The sequence below is a fragment of the Solanum verrucosum genome, unplaced genomic scaffold (genome assembly GCF_900185275.1).
Source record: "Solanum verrucosum unplaced genomic scaffold, falcon-dt-bn FXZP01000154.1, whole genome shotgun sequence".
NCBI classification, from domain to species: Eukaryota; Viridiplantae; Streptophyta; class Magnoliopsida; order Solanales; family Solanaceae; genus Solanum; species Solanum verrucosum.
This window is the reverse complement of record NW_026020217.1, coordinates 213,372-230,153: the sequence shown is the minus strand read 5'-3', so window position 1 is coordinate 230,153 and position 16,782 is coordinate 213,372. Positions and strand designations below refer to the sequence as shown.

The 16,782-nt window shown below is 32.0% G+C and overlaps 1 pseudogene; it reads right to left on the bottom strand.

Annotated features, from left to right (window-relative positions):
- Positions 1 to 15,387: 15,387 nt before the first annotated feature.
- Positions 15,388 to 16,475, bottom strand: LOC125830773 (metalloendoproteinase 3-MMP-like; annotated as a pseudogene).
- Between the last annotated feature and the right edge of the window lie 307 nt (positions 16,476 to 16,782).

Genomic DNA, 16,782 nt, shown 5'->3' with positions numbered 1-16,782 from the left:
TAGTTGAACCCGCCGAAGGAGATGACTAAATTTTCAATGTTTTTTGCAAATAAAAAATGAAAAGATGGTTATAAGACTTCACAAGCTCAAATTTGTTTGAAAGACAAATATTTTTTCATGTCATGTCACCATAACAACATTAGGTGTCCACGAGACGACGAATTGAGGTGTCTAGATGCTCTATAGGGAATTGGGTGGATGTAGTAGATTTATTACTTCACTTAACTTATATATATTCTCATTTAATTTGAGTAGGTATTTGCATTTTTTTCATCATGCATATTTGTTCAAGATACCTCACGAAATCTACTCCATTTCAGCCTTCATATTTGTTTTCCTAAAAGAGTTGATGGCAAAAAAACACATCTAAACTATCGTTTTTTTTGCGAGTTTGATACCTTTAATTTATGGGAAAATGCATAAGTACCCCCTAGCCTATGCCCAAAATCCCTGAGACACACCTAACCTTTACTAAGGTCCTATTACTCTCCCAAACTTATTTTATATATAATTTTCTACCCCTTTTCGGCCTACGTGGCACTATCTTGTGGGCCCAGCGCGTGTTGACAATTTTTTCAAGGATAGTGCCACGTAGACCAAAAAGGGGTAGAAAATTAATTAAAAAATAAGTTCGGGGTGGTAATAGGACCTCAGTAAAGGTTAGGTGTGTCTCAGCGATTTTGGGCATAGGCTGGGGGGTATTTATGCATTTTCCCTTAATTTATGTATAACTTACATAAATCACATAGTGTAAAATCTAAATTATTTTCTATCCCTACTTTTTTCTATTTTACAAAAATCTCTTAAAATAGAAGTCATCCGGATACATTATATGTGATACATTGCAAAAGCTGGTAGTAGACCTTTTAAGGAAAATAGTTGGTTGTTGCTCTTTATTAGGAAATTAACCTAAAATTGATTTTATATCCCATGATTCAAGCATAAGTGATTGTAATCAATCCATGACAATCTGTAACAGATTCATATCTTTCAAAATTCAAATTTCCATCATCTCCATCAAGCCGCAATTGCAGCCCAAATCGTGAAGAATTTAAATTAATCGACAATACTGACTGATACAATATTAATATATATCGATTTTGTTGAGAGAATCAGAAATTTGGATAAGCGAAATGAGTTATGAAGGTTACAAAAGTGATGAAATTGTTGTTGGACAATCGATTTCATTTATGAATCTCAAAGCCGCCATTTCAATCGAGTTGGAGATCAATGAGATTAGGTAAATCTTGAAAATCAAATACATTGTCGAAGGTAATAACTCATCTCCATTGAAAATTAAGTAATTAAGAGGGGATCATTGACAGGTGCTCAGATCATCATCATGAATTATCCTGGTCAGATTGGAATTGGATATTCGCTAGTGCTCGACTGCCACACTTCCCACATTGCTGTAAAGTTTGCTGAGATCCTGAACAACATTGACAAGTGCTCAGGTAAGGAACTCGAGAAGGAAGCGAAGTTCTTGAAGAATGGTGATGTTGGTATGGTTAAGATGATTCCCACCAAGCCTATGGTTGTTGAGACATTTGCTGAGTACCCAACATTGGGTCGTTTTACCGTGAAAGACATGAGGCAATCTTTTAAACAAGATACATAAATAAACAATCAATACATTATTATTTATGTATCTCGTTTAAATTGATAAGTGTTGTATTTCTACTAGATACATTAAATAAGTAATTGTTGTCCATAAGATGTTAGGTTTGAGATCGATACATTACTTTGTGGTAGTTGCTACGTATTAGATACAAGTAGTATAAATTTGAATTTACGTATCCTGTCTAAAAAAATATGTATTTGTTCATGTAAGAATAAAATATTGTGTATCCGATACATTATACCATGTATCAGTTATATGGTTTAGTAGATGTAATGTTGTGTTCCATAAACTTGTGTATCTAACACACAATTTGTACAGTTGAGTTTGATAAAAAGTTGTATTTGATATTAGCACTGTTTAAAAGACAGAATGTTGTGTACATGATTCATTATGTTGTGTATCTAATACATGATTTAATATATATATTAATGCGCTCTATATTTATTGTATCAGATACATAGCTGGAAGATCGTCACATTTTGCCTCAAACTAAACAAACTTTTGATAATAACATTTACGTATCACCATTTATGAATCTGATACATACTTGTGTGACACTTTAATGTATCATGTACTGTTTACAGATACATACCAACACCTAGATACATGATAAATGATACATTTGGTAGAAGTTTTGTATCAAGTATCAAAACTAATTAAGTTTATGTATCAAAATTTGAATACATATCTAAATTTGAATAAGATAGAAGATACATAGCAACACCTAGATACATGTTTAAATTGTTAAGTTTTGTATTTATACAAGATACATTAAATAAATAATTGTTGCCCATAAGATGTTCGATTTGAGATCGATACATTACTGTGTGGTAGTTGCTATGTAATTGATACATTTAGTATAAATTCGAATTTACGTATTATATCTAAAAAATTAGTACGTGATACATTACTATTTATGTATCTCATGTAAATTGATAATATTGTGTTTATACTAGATACATTAAATAAGTAATTGTTGCCCATAAGAAGTTAGAATGTTAGATTTGAGATCGATACATTACCTGTGATAGTTGCTATGTAATTGCTACATTTAGTATAAATTCGAATTTACGTATCATATCTAAAAAATAGTGCATGATACATTACTATTTATGTATCTCGTTTAAATTGATAGGTATTATATTATTTCCCATTAGCAAGCTGCAAGTTCATGTATGAATCCACAGAGACCAAATACCCTTTCTACTCTAATCCCCACTTTAGCTTTACCATCACAGGCATTCCAGTCAAATTGATCAAAAAAGGCTTCGGATTAACAGGTATTGTCGCCATTAAACCTTTTTGAGGTTTAGGGTTTCACAAGAAGACGAGAAAAAAATTTGAAGTTCACTTATTTTATTTTATTATAAATTTTGGAGTATTTTTATAAATAGGTAAAAGACTCATAAATATCTTTTTAAAATTTTTTTGTCTAAAAATATCCTTAACCTATAAAAAAGAGACTGATTTTGAATTTCAGACATGAATGAGAAAATAACTATCAAGATTCTGTGACTACTAATAAGGAGAGATTTGTGGAGTGAAATAAGGAGGGGATAAATGTTGATTTTGGGAGTTAGGATTTATGTATCCAACAATTGGGAGTTTTGGAGTAAAATAAGGGATTTTGGAAAATTTTATAACTGGTAGGGAATAATAGAAATTATGGGAAAAAAAGGTGTGTATATAGGCAATTTATCCTTAATTTATATCCATTGTTCTATTTACATAACAAACTGTCACATTTTCAAGTGTTTCATAGCTCAATTATCACTCCCTTGTCTTAAATTTTTGGAAGTGCCGAAAGTAAATATGACACAAATGTTTTTATACTGATTGAGATCCAAAATGAGTCTTTTTCTATCCTCTCTTTAATAAGTACATTGTAAAACTTAAAAGTAATACAATGCTTAATAAAAGTAGAGCAGAAAAGGTGAGATGATTCATACGATTCGCAAGATTTTTTCTTTCTTTCTTCAATGGACTTTATATGGCAAAGCAGAACTCGTAAATGAGATATATAGTTTAAACTGTAATTTAATCAAAATTAATTAAAATTGGCCATGACATGTTGTAAGCTCATAAACATTTGAACTACTATTTTTTATGTCATAATAATTAAAGTAAAATAGCTTCCAATTGAAACACTATAGTTTTATTATAGCGGAAGTCTCGTTGGTCAAAATTGAATAAGGTCATGTTATAAAAATCAAAATTAATAAATAACATTTATAAATAATTTTGGGAGAAGGCAGAAGTACCCCTATTACTCATATTTCAGAGACACTTCTTAAGTAAACTAAGATCCTATTATTCCATAATTCATTTTTTTAAAATAATTTTGTACACCTTTTTTGATCCAAAAGTGTACTCAATTACAAAACAAATGAGTTCAGGGATAATATGATATCTATTTAGTTAAGATGTGTCTCTGAAATATTGATTTTGTGCCTTATCCGAATAATTTTTAATAATTAGGTGACCTTTTGTGTAATGGCTTTATAAAACCTTGTTCTCTATACTTATACGGTCAACCCTAGAAAACTCAACAGAGTTTATCTCATCGCCTCTAATGTTCGTGATGAATTATTTTCCGAGTTACCATATGATATCTGCCAGAAAATCCTCTCTCTACTAGCTTTGAAACAGAGAGCAATAGCTTCCCTTGTTTAGAGAGAGTGGAATCACATGGTAACATCATTGGACGATCGCAAATTTGTTTATGTAGAGGACTGAATAAATTTGGACTTTTCAGTTGTGAAATGGAGAATTTGACCTTAGTTGATGATATGGTTGATTTAGATGATGCTATCATTGTTACTTCTAATTTGCGTTCGCTCAAGCTATTAGATATGAAAAAAGTCCCAAGCTTTTCTCCAGTTGTTGGTTCAGGACTAATGGAAGCTGAGATTGGATTGAAACGCTCGTGGTTGGTCTCGATCAATAGGTTGTGTAGCTTTATCGATTGATGAATAAACGAGAAACCAAAGTCTTTATACCAATGCCTTAGTCATGTTCATACGATGTAGATTAAATATTTCCCATCAATCCAAAAATTAGATGTAACATCATTACCTTGTAATTCCAATGCTGAAAAGGCTGACACGATCATTTGTTGTACCATTTCAGGAGTAAGAACTTGTCCTGAAGATGAGTTAACAGTTGAACCATTTATCCTAGCTTGAAAAACATTGATCCTACGATTTTGAGGGCGCGTGGGACACTCTTTGATAATGTGTCCTTGTTGTTTACAATAATTACAGAACTTCTTGCTACAATTGCTAGCAATATGACCATATTCCTTGCAACTATAGCATTGAGTTCTACTCATATCCCTGCCCTTTCCTTTACCTTGAGCAGCAAATGCAACAGTGACATCATTTTCTTTCTTAAAAGCATTTTGTGTGACAAGACGTTGCTCTTCACGAAGTAATTCCCTAAAGCAAATATCCAAAGAGGGAGACGGGTCACGATTCATCAAGTTAGAGCGAACACTCTCAAAGTCGGAGCGTAATTTCAGCAAAAATTGGTCTCGCTTGCTTTGCTCATGAACTGCCTGAATTTATTTTAACAATTATTAGCGCCTCTTTTTTTCCCCCTAGAGTAGTATGACGATGTGAACGGGATTGTCTTCTTTCTTCTCTATTCGCTGTGTTTGTGATATTCGTATTTTTTGACATTCAGCTTTGATTTCCTAAATATCAAGTTGGTGGTCAAATACATTTAAGACCAAATAATGATAATAACAAAGCCAGTGGTTCAATTAACATAGGGAGTAAATTTCTGCAACACATTTTGAAGAGAATTTGGGACGTTTTCTGGTTTTATTAATTCGAAGTAATTGAATTACGAGGAATGGGAAATGCAAACTGAATGAGATCTAAGATTGTGAATCAAAAATAGCATATCATCAAGACCCTGACTGTAGCCACATTGCCAACCACATTGTCTCTGATATTTCAGTCATAGTCGTCCAGGGCTACTTGTGCCTTATCCCTAATATTTAGGGAAAATGCAAAGTACCCCCAACCTATGCCCAAAATTCCTGAGACACACCTAACCTTTACTAAGGTCCTATTACCCCCGAACTTATTTTTTAATTAATTTTCTACCCCTTTTCGGCCTACGTGGCACTATTCTTGAAAAAATTGTCAACACGTGCTGGGCCCACAAGATAGTGCCACGTAGGCCCAAAAAGGGTAGAAAATTATATATAAAATAAGTTCAAGGTAATAGGACCTTAGTAAAGGTTAGGTATATATATATATATATATATATGTATACTTATGAAATCTCTTCATGCTTTATTTTTCAGGAACCTCCATTAGAGAAGCCCCCTCGATTACCGGCTTTATTTGAACAATTTACAGGCAGACTATTTTTGTTGTCGTGATTATATTCATACATGTTCTTTTGTGTTATGAAAGGTGATGGTTAATTAAAAACAGATGTTGTTTCACTTTTTCCCTGTTAGATTTGCTTGATTCATCGGCCCTGAGTATTAATCTATTTTGATCACATTTTTATTTCTTCCACAACTTTAACCTATTCACCCAATTATTATTGCACGTATGTACTGCCACACACTTAGATTACAAAGAAGAATGAGTCAGGGGCCTTAGTGTCAGGACTTAGTCCAACTAATGCTTATGCTATTGATTTGGGCGAGGAATTTTTGGACAAAGATGAGGAAGAGAATATGTTATATTACAATGTACCTAGCTTCGATTAATTTATGTCAAAGTAACGGGTTGAAGCTTCATTAACTCATCTATATACAAAATACACCTCTAACTGACTATGAGCTAATTGTAACTAACTGCTGACGTGTGCTACTCCCAACTAACTTCTGACGTAGCATAACTAACTACTGACGTGGACTATAAATATCTTGATATCCCCCTCAAGTTGGACGTGATATTTAAAACTCAAATGAATCGTTGAATCAAAGAAGTCAGAAAAAAAAATCACGTGCTCTAACTTTGCTAGAACGATCATATATTTCCCTACATGGAATATTTTAAAAATATAAAGTCAAAAAATAATATAAAACCCTTAAAATTAAATTGTGCTCTAATTTTTTATTTGTCCCATAAAGTAATATTAAGTTGTCACTCTTCTATTTGAAATCAAATTATAAAACCATTTCCAAGTCAAGCTAGAAAACCTTTATACATGAAAGGTCCAAGCTTTATATATCATTATAAATTTTGAGAGCTCAACAGAGTTGTGAATTCATGGCTTCTGATATATTATTTTCAGAGTTACCATATGATATCGTTACGAAAATTTTGTCTTGTCTAAATGTGAAAGAGAGAGCAACAGCTTGTCTTGTTTCGAGAAATTGGCATCACATGATAAAATCATTGTGTGATTGCAGATTTATAGGTAAATATCCTATAAGGATGTATTGGAATCCATTTTTCAGGTTCGATTTCAGCGGAAAGTGCTCTAACCTCTTTACTGTCAGCAAATTCGATGCAGACTATAATATTACAGAAATCTATTTGTTACTACCAACTTCCTCTGATTTCTTCAGAATTTCCCCAGTAGTTTTCGAGTCAAGATCACTATCCGTTTTTCATTTAAAATTGTGTGAAATTAATGAGAATGATATTAAGGAGCTTCCTTGTTTGAAAGAAATCCATTTCGATCAAGTTTGTATATCTCCCACAATTTTCTCCAAATTTATCATTGCGTGCCCTTCAATTGTTGTGTTAACTTTGATAAATTGTACCTCCCTAAATTCCATCTCGGTGCCTGATATGAATCAACTTAAAAAGGTTCATGTAAGTTGTGAGATCAATACATATGTACAAACAATAGAAATTAAAGCTCGAAATCTTCTCGAGTTTAGCTTCTTTAATTCACTAGCACCAATGAAAGTTGATTTGTGCGCTTGTACTAAGCTACAAGTCCTGAATCTAAATTGTGCAAACATTCCTCAAGAGGTTCCATCCATAAAATCCTTATCTCTTCCTTTATGTATAGGATTGAATAAAATCAAAATTACGAGTCCTGAATTGGAGAGTTTGAGCTTAATTGATTTGGACTATGCTTTCATTGTTACTCCCAATTTAGGTTTATTCAACCTATTTGATTCCTTTAAATTCCAAAACTCGTGTGCATTGGTGTGTTCAAAGCTAATGGTAGTTGAGATAGGATTGAAGTATGTTCGTGCAACCACTAGGTTTCTCCAGATGTTTCCCTTGGGAACTGAAACAACTGAATCAAAGGTATGTACATTCATATAGCTAAATTATATTGATGTTTACTCTGAGTAATTCGAAACTTATTAATGTGCCCATAGATAATACATCTTGTCTGTCGTTACGTGTTCATCTAGTTAGTATTTTTCCAACAGTTTTAGAGTGAACAATTTTTCCATTCAAGTTTGTCAATTTGTGTTGAATATTACTTCTCATTGTCTATGAAGGAAGTAATATCTTATTCGGGAAATCTTCCAAGTAACTTTGAACCACTTCGTATCAAGAACAGAAATTTGGAAATACTCATGTCGTGGATACCAAGATATGAATCTCTGATTGATGAATTGTTAAGTTACTTCCATCCGCAGACTTTGCTAGTAAGAGTGGATTCAGATGCACTAAAATATAATAACTTTATACAGGTATACCACAATGTTATGTCTTTATTCTTCACTTTAATATTTTCCTATCTTCAATTGATCTCTTTCTCCGGTTTTCCATTGTACTGATAATATTATGAATATGTAGGTCCTTTTAGACGAACTAAAAGACTGGGAAAGGGAATTGGAATTGGAAAGTAGCAAGAGATGTATAAATAGTAATAACATGTGTTGGCGTTATTTCTTGAAAGATTTTAAGATCCTCGAATCAACTACAACACAACTCATCTTGGAGTTCCAATGGTAATTCCCTCATATTACTATTTTGTTTGATTTTGCTTAACGTTTACAATATACCTAGGTTCGATGAATTTATTTTCCACCTTAGTAGATCATCCCTGTTTTAGTTCTAGTTCTACTCTTTTATGTATACTTACGAAACCTCGTCATGCTTTATTTTCCAGGGACCTCCATTAGAGAATCCCCTCGACAACTACAGTATGGAAAGAAGTGCCTTAGTCAACCTCGCGAGCAAACTAAAGCGAATTGGATAGATAGACTTTACCTGATTAATGTCCCTGAAATTAAAAGACAGCTATTATTCTTCCTACTAATATTTTTCGCTGAAAACATGTCAAATAATTCTGGGCAATTCTATTTGTGCAAACTCCAATAAGAATATGCTTATATAACAAATGTATGACTTCTCTAATAAATTGTGATTCGACAAGACAAAAATATAACTTTACAAATGCTTATAAAATAGAAACAATTATAATTAACATGAAAAGAACTATACATGTGTAACACAAAAAGAAATTAAGAGGAGTAGGGTTCTTACTTTAGGTTTTGAAGCTTTGTATAACGTGAAGTTGTGAACTCAAAGTTATAGTGAAGTATGAATTGAAGGTTAAATGACAAAAACATAACTAGTAAGATATTGGGATTAATGTTTAATATTTATGTATAGGTAAAAATAGTAAATTACTATAATCTTAATGAGTTATCGGTTTACCCAATAACCCAATATTAAAAACCGAAACCGAATCGATAATCTGATAGTTTTTTTTTGTTTAAAAAACCTTTAACCCAATAACCCCATAGCAATAAACCAATAACACTTTTTTGGTTCGGTTTATCGTCGGTTTTGATTTTTGCACACCCCTAATAGAATATTCTAGATGTTGAATTAATAAAACACATATATCAATATTCATTTTAGGTATAATACATAAATGTGTCCTTTGGGTTGCAAATTGCCATGTAGGATGTTACGCAAGACGTGTATGTCTAGTTGTTCAACTTTATACAAATTAAAATGCCTACTTGTGCACATCCAAAGTTGGAAGCAAAGATGTCAGTTGAGGCCAAGGTAAATTACATTTTTTTAAAATTTATTATTCCTAAATAAAAAGAGTATTATTCCTTAATATTTTCACAAGATTAAGGGCACCTAAACCTAAAATGCAGGAGTCTTTATTTGAAATTTTCCTTTTTTTTTTTTTAAATTTCGTTTTACTAAATTAATGAAATTATAAAAAAATAATTGGTAATAATTATATACTTAACCGTTGTGCATTTAAAATTGTGCGAAATTAATGGGAATGATATTAAGGAGTTTCCTTGTTTGAAAGAAATCCATTTTTGTCTCCGTGCCTGATATGAATCAACTTAAAAAGGTTCAAGTAAGTTGTGAGATCAGTACATATGTACAAACAAAAGAAATTAAAGCTCGAAATCTGCTCGAGTTTAGCTTGTTTAATTCACTAACACCAATGAAAGTTGATTTGTGCGCTTGTACTAAGCTACAAGTCCTGAATCTAAATTGTGCTAACATTCCTCAAGAGGTTCCGTCCATAAAATCCTTATCACTTCCTTTATGTAAAGGATTGAATAAAATCAAAATTACGAGTCCTGAGTTGGAGAGTTTGAGCTTAATTGATTTGGACGATGCTTTCATTGTTACTCCCAATTTAGGTTTATTCAACATATTCGATTTCTTTAAATTGCTTAATTACTTCCATCCGCGGACTTTGCTAGTAAGAATGAATTCAGATGCACTAAAGTATGATAACTTTATACATGTATATGTCCCACAATGTTATGACTTCATTTTAATATTTTCCTATATATCAATTGATCTCTTTCACTGTTTTTCCATTGTACGGATAACATTATGAATATGTAGGTCCTATTAGACAAACTAAAAGACTGGGAAAGGGAATTTGAAAGTGGCAAGCAACGTAAATATAATGATAACATGTGCTGGCTTTATTTCTTGAAAGGATTTAAGATCCTCGAATCAACTACAAGACAACTCAGCTTGGAGTTCCAATGGTAATTGCCTCATAATACACATCAGATATTTTGTTTATTTTAGTTAACGTTTATAATATACGAATTTATTTTCCACTTTAGTACATCCCTGTATCGACATTCGACAGGGAGGAGAGACATACATTCTTGTTCTTGTTATTAACATTAATTGTCAAATTATATAGGATGAAAGGAAGAAAGCCAAGGACCAGAGAGAAGCAACGAAGGAGCTCAAGCATAGCATTCACATGGTCAAAGCTCCTTCTGTGCTCGACAAAGAGCCATCACTTACGCTGCCTACCAAGGTCAAGGTTTCACAAAAGCAGTACTCAGAGCAAAATCGCATGGAGGAATGAACATTTTGCTTCCCATATTCTATATTCTCAAACTAAAAACACTAAATTAGTTCATGCTGATTTTTGTGCGGTATGTATAACGTTTTGATTACATTAACATGCTAAACTTTCCTTTTCTTCAGAATAGTAATGGTTTGGCAACTTAGTCGCGTGAGTATTGAAATACTCATATTATATTGATCAAAAGGTAGAAACTTTTGAACTTCCAATATGTGTATTTTGATGAGGAACCAAAGTATTTCACAAGGTTCCTACATTGTCTTGACTGTGGAATTATAATTGTGTTGGGGCCTTGTTTTGATCTACAACTCTGTTGTTTTCTGGTGGTTTAGTTTCTAGCACTTGAAATATAGATCCGCCTCTGCTTGTTACCTCCATCACGAGCATCTTACTCTAAAGGGGCCTGACAACATGTAATAGGCTGCTACTCTAGGTTTTTGCCGTTTCATTCAAAAATCAACAAACCATAGTGTAGGTATTAGGTGATGTTCGATCTAACTTGAACATAGTGTTCATGGAATACTCATTACCTTCCTTTCTAGCTTTGGATTCATAGACATCACTAGCTTCTGCCATCACTAGGTTCGGCTTCATCATTATCACACCAAAATCATGGTTCACCCTTTCAAGACTTAGTAGCTTCAGATTCATAGCCATTGGTAGCTTCAGATTCATCGTCATCACTAGTTTCAGATTCATCGTCGTCGCTAGCTTCAGATTGGTAGCCATCAGTAGTGCCTTGACTAGCTTTTTGTTCCTAGGAGCAGAGAATAGTGATGCTTCACATTTCTAATTGAAAATATTATAGAAAGAAGTTGCTTCAATTTAAAAACATAAATAAGTATTACTATTAAATTAAGACGAAAAGACAGCACTAGAGTTAGACAAACCTGAGAAGTAATTGTATAAAAATGGAGGAATACCAAAACATTTCTTAAAGTTATATAAATTAAATATTTGAAGGTTATGAATATGAAAATGAGAGTAATGAATATTAAGAATAACAATATATAATTGGATATGAATTATCAAGATGAACATCTAATCTAAATAAAATAAAAATAATAAATAAATAAATAAAGGGGGAAAATAGAACTAATAACTATCAAATTAACGAGGCTTTGGATTAGTTGAGGCACATTACGGTTAACTTTTAACAATTCTTTTGGCCTTTAAAATATTAATTGAGCAAGAGTGTGCCACGTAAGCCAAAAGGTGTACAAAATTACAAGAAAAATGAGTTCGAGGGGTAATAAGACCTTATAGTTTAGTTAAGGTGTGTTTCTGAGTTTTCGGTCATAGTCTAGGGGTATTTTTACCAAAGTTATTACAGAGAGTTATTACAGAGTATGTCCCCTTCCTAGCCAGGCCCAATTCACCTTTATGATATCATCACAATATATATATACACACTATGATGGTATCATTCAGTTTTTGTGTAATTCTTCCCTAAATGTCTGTTATGGTATCATTGAGAATTTCAGAAGTGTCTCACTAAGGATTGATGATTGATTTGGTGAAACAATGGTTGTTCCTCAATTATACAATTTCAATATCATGATAATATATAAATATATTGTGGTAGTATCACTCGTGTACCATCGAATGACTTAGAAAAACCTTTATGATGCTATCACAATGTGTGTGTATATATATATATATATATATATATACACACACACTATGACGGTATCATTCATTATTTGTGCAATTTTATGTTATGCAATAAATTGTTATGGTATCATTAAAGATTTCAAAGGTCCCTCATTAAGGATTGATGATTGACTTGTTGAAATAATGGTTGTTCCTCAATTATATCATTTTAATATCATGATAATAAATGAATATATTGTGATAGTATCATTCATCTACCATTGAATGACTTAGAAAACCCTTTGTGATACCATCACAGTGTATATATATACTATGATGGTATCATTCAGTATTTGTGCAATTTTCATGAATGTCTAGTTGTTCCTCAATGATACTATAACAATATGTCATATAAGTTATGGTATCATTGAAGATTTAGAAGTTTCACATTATGGATTGATGATTAGCTTTGTGAAATAGTGGTTGTTCCTCAATTATACTACTTCAATATTATGATAATATATCAACTAAGTTTTCTACGTGAGAATATTACAAATAAATGAACTCAGATTGTATCACGTAGCTTTTCATTTTTTTAATTCAAAATTTATACATAAAATTGGGGAAGAAGGAGGGAATCGAGTGTTGATTTGAATTGGATAAATTTTTTTTAGGGAAGAATGAGAACTGGGGAAGAGGGGGAATTGGGAAGGAGAACCGGTGAAGAAGAAGAATTGAGGAAGAAGGAGAACTGGGGAATAAGAGAATTTGGGAAGGATTGTAATTGTAGAGGAGATCATTTACCAACATGATAGTTTTGGGGTATAAATTGTAAATGAGGTATTTGTTTGTAATTATTTTGCTCTTATGGGACATAGACTTAGTTTTCCGTTAAAAAAAATTCTTGGTTGATATTGTCATACTTTTTCTAACAAGGGTGAAGAAAGAATAAGGGCAATCATCAATTAATTAGAAGGGATGGCTGATAACATGTGTAGATCAAATTTCAAGGTTGGCATTGCTGACATATTTGTTATGTCGCGATTTTATCTTCCTATAGAACAATTTAAGAAAAATACTTAGAAAAAGAGTCATCACTTAATTTTTTAAAATAAATTAAGAAAACTTAATTTTAAAAAAACTCTAACAGATAAACCTTAAATTTTTTTGAGAAAATGGGTAAAAGGTTCTTATTTCTACTTTAAGAAGGTATTAGCACTTTAAGTAGCTGCCAACACGCGGTTATCCGACGACTTGACTAAAAATATTTGACTATTTTTTTTTGAGAAAATGAAAACATTTGAATCTTTTGACAAATACACTTTTTAAAATAATTTGGAAGTGAATAAAATTTTAGCCAAAATGACTAAGTAAGAAAAAGGCTTTTGAATCATTTTAGAAATAAAGATGTCTTGAAATAATTTGACCAATTAAAAATAGCTACGATTTGACCAAAGATTTAATTGAACTAAAGACAAGAATTGATAAAATCAAGTAAACCAACACAAAAGAAATTAGTTCATCTTTTAGGGGATTCAATTAAGTTATTTGAAGTTAAGGTTAACACAATGATCAAAACAAACAATTTGTAAGCAAAAATAATCGGACAATTAAAGGAAATAATGAACCAAATCCTCTCTGCCCATGGAATTTGGTCGCTGCCACGTTTTGGGCCTTTTAGCCTATTTTCGAAGTGTATACATCTTGTGTATATCAGATGTATACGACTGTATATCAGCCCCTTTTCACCTGTATATTCAGCACTTATATATATGTATGTCATCCTCCTGGTCAGTATGTTAGTCCCTTCGGATTTGGATTTGGGAATGACTTGAGGCGATCAGGTCTCATCCAACTTGTAATGGAAAAATTCAAACCGTGATTAGAACAAGCTAAACATAATCGATCAGTTTATGATATAAAAAAAATCAGAAACAAGTGAACTCAAATGTACAACAAATTCATGAGATATTAGATGAAAATAACAAACTAAGAAACAAAATAAGATATAGATGGTAATAGAGAAACTTTACGGAGGAAAGCTAATTCCACAAATTCACACCCTCATGGATTAATATGTAAACAACAATAAACATTATTAGTTCAATCCTTAACTGGACAAATTTTAAGAAAGAAGTTAAACATAAGCAGTGTAGACGAATAAGAACAAGACACATATACGTATCTTGTGCGTATGTGTTGGGAATTGTAGTCAATTGAAATTACGAATTTAGCCAATTTGAGTTTAATTGGTGATTCGGCTAAAAATTAAACATGAAAAATTAATATAAACTAATTAACTTAATTATAAAATAATTAACTTAATTATAAACTAATTAACTAAAAATATAACTATTACTAAACTAACATAATTAACAAAATGCTTAATTAAAAAAATTCTTTTAAGACAATTTTTGAATATTCATAAAAGGTACTAATTATATACATAATTATACAAAAACATATATATTATTTAAAAATTTTAAAAATGAAAAAATAATTTTAAAATAACTTGAAAATTTTTAAAAAATTTATAAAGCTAATTATTTCAAATCGTTTGAAATTAAAGAAGCTCGATGATTAATCTATATAGGAAGCAAGTTCTTATGGTTCGATCAGCCTAAACTCATGGAAATTTTATTCAAATTAAAGTGCAAACCATACATTTGTGTATCCGCTCTCTTAATTAGACATTGATTCAAAGTCCACTAAGCTAAACATAATCGTACAAAATAATCTTGAAGGTGGGTGATCTTGAACTTTTGAACCTACATGCTACATAACCAAAACTTGCGCATGGATCAACCGAGGATCAAAATTTCGAAATCACCAATTTTCAAAAAAATTAGGTGTCTCCACAAAATATTTCAAAAATATTCAAATCATACGATTAAAATAATATTACACACTAACTAAATAGAAATTGAAAGCAACAATGCTAAGAAAAATCCAATAATCCAATGTGGGCACAATGAACCAACAGTGGAGTATCCACTAATATCATTCTCTTGACGGTGTGTGTAAACAGTACTTGACCCATTATAATTTGGGTTTGACCCGTATAACATTTGTACCCCTTCAATATCATCTCTTGATAACTCCACTTTCCTCGTTCCATCCTCAAGTGTTGGAAACATAATTGCTTTTTTTCGGACGAATGATCCAAACCCAATAAATGCCCGATTTCATGAACCGCAACTGATTCAAGATGCACCATCCCTTCTTTCAAATACTTGCCGTCAACCACCCAATTCTCCTCGCCGTCTAAGTGGAAAAACCCTGTTGGAGGTGCAAATGCGTGTGCCAAAATCTTCATGGGTCCATCAACCGGGTTACCATCACCATGGTCTCTGACAAAAAACCCGATCCGAATATCCGCCAATCTATAAGAATCCATCTCTTTGAAAGTTAATGGAGTTACTTTTGACCATTTATCAAACGCCCTCCTAAAAGCCACCTTAACAGAATCCGTCAACTGATTCTCCGGTAGAAATGCATACTTTAATTTACTCTTACTCGAAGGCCAACGTGGTTGGCCTTAAAAAAACGAGAAATGAGCCACCGTATGATCCGTTGGAATTTTGCCGGAGTTCATATGAGTAGTGCCATTTACTATATCTAGATTTCCGCATCTTGGCTTTAACATATGTTGAAGAGTGGGGATGTTGAATTCTCCGGTGATGTTAATATTAAAGTTCAATTGATAAGTCTTGAGAGCTGAAAAAAGAAGTTGATCAAATTCATCTGTAAAATCATTGCTCAAAAAATTATCAATATACCCGAAATGTTGAAAATACTGTTTGATTTTAGCTAATCCTTTGATTTTTTGGCCAACGCGGCAACCCAAGTACTTGTTGAAATGGTTCCAGGTAGAATTACTAGGAATTAAAGAACGAGGAATTGTTGAAACGTTATTGTAAAAATGAGCAGAAACAGGGGCAGATGAAGCAACGATTATTAAAGCAACATTATTAACGAGGGAGAATAAAAAAATTCTCATTTCGAGTTTGCGAAATGAGTAGGAACTAATTTTGTTGATGTACTAGATTCGAAGATTTTCGTTACATATATCTATAAATTTTTATCTTTTTGTTGTTGTAGAAAACAAGAAATGCCGGCATGGATATGAGACAATGAGAAGGTGAAGGTCATCGTCAAGAAATTGTTTTTTTCTTTACATTTTGTAAAATTAGTTTGAATGGATTTCTAGAGTTCTTTTTTTCCCCTAAAAATAATAAATTTATTGTTTCTTATCTAAAGAAAAGCATAGCTAAAATATAAGAAAATATGGCCAAATTTTTTTAAAA